Here is a 5,919-nt window from a genome sequence, read left to right on the forward strand (position 1 = left end):
GAACAAACCAAATTCATCACAGACAGTCACCTAGAGTGGGACTTGAACACACAACCTCCAACTCCCTGGAGCTGTGTGACTATGACACTACCTGCTGCGCCACCATGCTGCCCTACAACAACTGATGGAATACAAAAATGTATGACGACAGCTGGAGTACAAAGACGGGTGGAGAACAAAATGGAGTGCAACATGAAAAAAGGCCAAGTACCAACATGGTTATGACACGAATGGGTGGTGTATAAAAACAGGTGTGACATGAACACGGGTGGAATAAAACGTGTAGTGCGACAAAAAAATATTAGTGGGCAGACACTTAGCTAGCTATATTTTGTCAGTATACTGCATACACTTCCCAGCTAGCAAGGTAGATCTGGGCCGATTCTGGCTCAGGCTCGGCCCTTTTGGCTGCCTGCCGTCTCAGCGTGAATGCGGCACCATGCATCTGGCCCAATTCCGGCTGCACGGTGGCACTGTCGGCTGGCGAGGCGATTGCCATTGCAGTTAGCACACTACCTCAGCTAGCAAGATAAATCTGTTAAATGCTGTTGTAGAAAACAATTTTATTACTTTGTGTTTGTGGTCAAATATCCTTAAATGATTAGTTAAAATTAGAAAGTATAATTATATATTCATTGTATGAAACCTTGTATCTTCTATGCACTCATATGATGACACGTGATAGATACACCTTTTTAAATTCCTAAACGTTTAACTTTGAATATAGTGCACTTAGGCCATACCAAGCTCACATAAATTACAAGTGTTAGCCAGAAGGCTATACGTCATATGAGGTATAAGAGTGGGGTCAGACCGGCTGGAACTCAGAACTTTACTGGGGAAGGCCATTAGACGGGTTTCTTATGTATTGTTCTCCTGGATCCAGTATTGTAAATAAATACTTTGATTTGCTTTGAACTTCACTCGACTGGTCTTTGTAACGCTTCCGGAACGAGCACGCCTCCCTGAGGAGGAAGGTTGTATTTTGGAACTTTTTGATATTTTCTAAATTTTAATTACTTTGGGAACGGTCCAAAAAGAACATTTTATCTTTAATGCCACACAGTTATCGGTAAGCTTTGTTAATGTTGTAATATTTTAGAATAATTGTTTAATGACTGGGACACGAACGACAGAAATGATTATGATAAATAGGATTAATAAGGAGACAGTGTCGTGCTTAAGGGAGGACTTTGTTATTTAAGTTTTTGAAGATGACTGGACTGGAATGACAGCTTTAAAATGAATGAACTCTGAATGAGAAAACGGAAGGTGGAAGAAGCGAACCGCTGTAAAAACACAGAAGGAGACGATGAAGATTCGCGCTCTTTTCTCTGACCGCGGCGCGCGAGCAGCTCTCACCGGCCTCGGGGAATATGGAATCAGATTTGTGCCAAAAAGAATCGCACAAAAATTCATCTCAAACGTAAAACTTATAATTTTCAAACAAAATATCCAGCTCTGACCTTTGTGCTCCATGGTTTTAGTGCGTGAGCTCTGAGTTCTGCGCCTGATCCCTGAGTTTTGCGAGCAGTTTTGGCACAAAGCTCTCGCGTGGGCGGGACTTCTCAGTGGTGCCTTCCCATTGGCTAATGAGTTTTTGAGTGATAACTCGGTGCCCTGAACGTTGTTCACGACTCTGAGTGCAGGAAGCGTGTGTATTCGGCTTTGGGATTACGCTTTTGCAGAATACAACGCATTTATTTTTAATAATCCTTTTTATTATTAATAATTCATTATGGTTAATAATGATTAATGATTTATTAATTATTCACATTTCCTCTCAAAATCCAAAAATGACAAAACTCAGAGAGCTCGCGCACAAAACTCAGAGAGAACAGGCAGAACTCAGAGCTCACGCACTAAAACCATGGAGCACAAAGGTCAGAGCTAGATATTTTGTTTGAAAATTACGTTTGAGATGATTTTTTTTTGTGCGATTCTTTTTGGCACAAATCTGATTCCATAAGGGAACAGCTTCATCCTGTAAGTATTTCAATTTAACCTTATATTTTTGGATACATGTATTTTGGTATTGTTGTTACCACGACGTGTTAATCTTATATCTAATCTAACTATAATACTTGAAAGAATAAGTTCAAATAAAAGTTTCTAGTTCTTTTTAAAAATACTTAAAAGATGAAGACGACTTCTTGGAAGATCAGCAGGCTCTTTATTTTCTTAAAGCATTGGGGAGCAGTCTCAGAAGCCTCCTAAAGACTCACTCACAGAGACACACGGAAAACCACAGTTTACATACACTTTTTGGGGTGAGGTCATCTCGCCCCTCCTATTAGGTTGCATTTCATAGGATACAAAATGGTACCCTTATCTCCTCAAGGACGCATTATATCATAGGAACCCAATTAAAAAGTATCCTTGTCTTCTAAGGAAGTCGTATTTCACACTGTACCAGACAATCTCATGCTACACCATTTTTCTACAGAATTCAGACCTGAGTTCTAAACTCAAGTATCCCTTTGACCATTTTAATATTTTTTGCCATAAAACTAATTTGTTTAAAATAATTCTCATGTCTTTATATTATTTGTTTAGTACAGTCACATGTCTGTATATTTTTGCCTCTGGGGAAATGTCCCATGCCTGATCTATGAATAAGTGAATTCCCCATCAGTATCGTCCAAATGTAGTTACATCGTTAATGTTATGTACGATATTCTATCAACTGCTATATGTTACATACGTAATATTGAAATATTTTCTTTTCAAATGACAACTTTAGCTAACCTGTTTAAGTCTAGCTAGCTCTTTTTTCCCTCTGACAGAAAATATTTAAATGACATGACAATCGCTCATACATGAGTTATTTAATTTGAGTAATTATGTGGTTTGATGGCGTATTTTACAAGAGAATGTGAACATTTCTGTGGGTTTTTTATGTCACACAGAACCGCATACCTCAGTATAAGAAATAAAACAAGAAATACAACTGCTTAAACACATTAAGAAGACAAAAGGAACTAGCTACCACTAAGTAGGTTAAAATACATTCTCAATCTCAGTGCTAGTATTTGGTGTAATGTAATTTTATAAATATATATACTGGGGCAGTGAGAAATACAGGTGGGCAGGAGAAAAGCAGATAGGAGGTTAATTTAAATTATTTAGAAGAGATCTTTAGTTGTAGCATAATCATTTGTATAACCGTTTGTACTATAACCTGATAATCTTTCACATTTGAAGTTCTGTAGTTAATGAATTTGCATGCATAAGCATTTTACAGTTTTTTTTAAATATTTTTAAAGAAAATATATTGAAGAGAACAGAACATGTACATAATCTTTAAATGTTTAATTATAGAGCTGGAATTCAACAAGGAGTACAACTGAGGTGACTACACTTGAGCGTTCTTTCACTACACTGCACATCCTGAAGATCCCTGTTGTCCAGGCTGCCAGAGATGAGGATACGGCTGATATTTCCATCATTGTTGAGGGCAGTGAGGTATTGACAAAGTGTGACAACACAGCAGAGGCTTGCAAACTGTTGATGGAACTGATGTATGCCATAAATAAGTGTCAAATGTTTACTTCCACACATTTGAGGAAACTAAAACTGTTTTAAAGTACCCATCTGTCATTCATTCATTCATTCATTTATTTTATTTTTTTTTAAATATTATTTAGGGTGGCACGGTAGTGTTGCAGTCACACAGCTCCAGGGACCTGGAGGTTGTGGGTTCGATTCCCGCTCCGGGTGACTGTCTGTGAGAAGTTGGTGTGTTCTCCCTGTGTCCGCGTGGGTTTCCTCCGGGTGCTCCGGTTTCCTCCCACAGTCCAAAAACACATGTTGGTAGGTGGATTGGCGACTTAAAAGTGTCCGTAGGTGTGAGTGAATGTGTGTGTGTCTGTGTTGCCCTGTGAAGGACTGGCGCCCCCTCCAGGGTGTATTCCCGCCTTGCGCCCAATGATTCCAGGTAGGCTCTGGACCCACCGTGACCCTGAATTGGATAAGCGGTTACAGATAATGAATGAATGAATGAATAAATATTATTTATTTATTTTACTTTTCCAAACCTACTGGTGAAATATTTTTCTATTTTAAGCGTTTTGTTATATGGCCTTATAGTACATAAATTACACATTTTTAAAGAAAAGTCTGAATGTAAATGGCAGTTCTTAGGGTGTAAAACCAATTGTTTTTTGAAAAACAGTATTTGAATGTTAATTGAATTTAGGAAATCATGACACTGCCAATTTCAAATGTATTTTCTTTTTTTTAATTATTTTATGTACACATTGTATACATTGCAATTGCTGTATGTTTACATTGTTTCAAGGTTGTATGAAAAGCACACTTACTGATATTACATTGTTTGATGTCACTGTGGTGGTACCCTCAGTTGTACATATTTGTACATTTAATTAGGGAACATAATTATATTCCCAGTAAACATTTAGCCGTTGATTCAACGTCGAAATAACGTAATGACTGCCGTCTAATCAACGTTCTCTTAAGGTTGAAAATGAAAGTTGAAAAGACGTCCAAACACAGACATTGAAAAGACAACTATTAGACGTATTTTGGACGTCCATTAACGTTATTAATTGGTCCCGAAATAAATTACTTGTATAAAGCGCATTTTAGACATCCACTGACATTATCGATTGGTCACCACTAAACTAACTTATTAAGATGGATTTTGGACGTCCACTGACGTTTAAAATATGTCCTTGACGGACAGACTACTTTTAGACCTATTTTGAACGTCCAGGGACGTTCCTTGTTTACTGGGTTATAATTGTAGACTGTGATAAATACTACCTCAACAACGTTCAACACATTTCTCTTCGAGGCTCCAGTAAAACACTGAGCTGCTCACCACGGTGGATGGTGGAGCTAAAGCACTGAAGCGGCGCGAGTGTGTCCCAATTCAGCTCTCAACTCTCTGATCCCTTCAACACGCATTTTTTAGCAAATAAGTACTTGTCCAGGGAAAAGAGGACCTCTGGTCACCACTGAACGGTGGGGTTTTAAAATGTGTACAAGAAGGAGTGGAGACATTTTATGCAGATCATGAGCCACTGAAGTGGCGTTAAATGTGTTGTTTCATATGGTAAAGAGCTCCATCTGTTGGTGCTCTGACAAATTGTGAACTCTTAAAACTTTCATTCTTTAAACTACACACCATGTGAGAGTCAAATCTGATGACAATATGATGGGCAAACTTTTCAGTTCTGGGATTTTCACTTTTAACACTGGGATTTAAAAATTGACAGGTGGGGTGAGGAGTGGGAACTAAAATACATAAATTACATGTGAAAACTAAGAAGTAAATATTGCCTACTTACCTTATTCAGTTTTAGTGGGAATAGTGCCACCCTTTTTTCAGTCTAAGTTTGGCCACAGAGTCAGCACATTTAAACCTTATTTACATTTCAACATAATGAATACATTCTGGAGTTTTGAAAATAAATGAAATGCCAGACTAATTATGTGAATGTGATTTTGTAATATATTTTTGTATTGCAGTCTAAACAAAACCAATGCAGCGTTTACAGCAGCAATTTCAACAAAAGTTAAAGGTTTTTGTGTGACGTCTTAAACCAGCCAAATGGTTAGATCACACTGGTGTGACTGGTGACTCCAGACGTGTAGCAGCACTCAGCTTAAAAATGGCAAATGTGACAAATAAATATCTGTAGATCTAATAGACTCGGCTTTAGCAGAGGTTAGTAGTGTTCTAGTGGACTCTGAATGTAGGATATTGCAGGAAAAAGGTGAAATTAATGTGGTTTTAGGACAATTTTGTAAATACACAGAGGGCCAAATAAAACAGCCTATACAGGCCATAGTTTGCCCACCATTGTGATAGACCATAAAATATGAGATATTCACAGGGTCAGGTTTAATATTCAGTTCCATTTTATTGACATTGCTACATCCCATTAAAAAAGC

The sequence above is a fragment of the Hoplias malabaricus genome, chromosome 1 (genome assembly GCF_029633855.1).
Source record: "Hoplias malabaricus isolate fHopMal1 chromosome 1, fHopMal1.hap1, whole genome shotgun sequence".
Classification (NCBI taxonomy): Eukaryota; Metazoa; Chordata; class Actinopteri; order Characiformes; family Erythrinidae; genus Hoplias; species Hoplias malabaricus.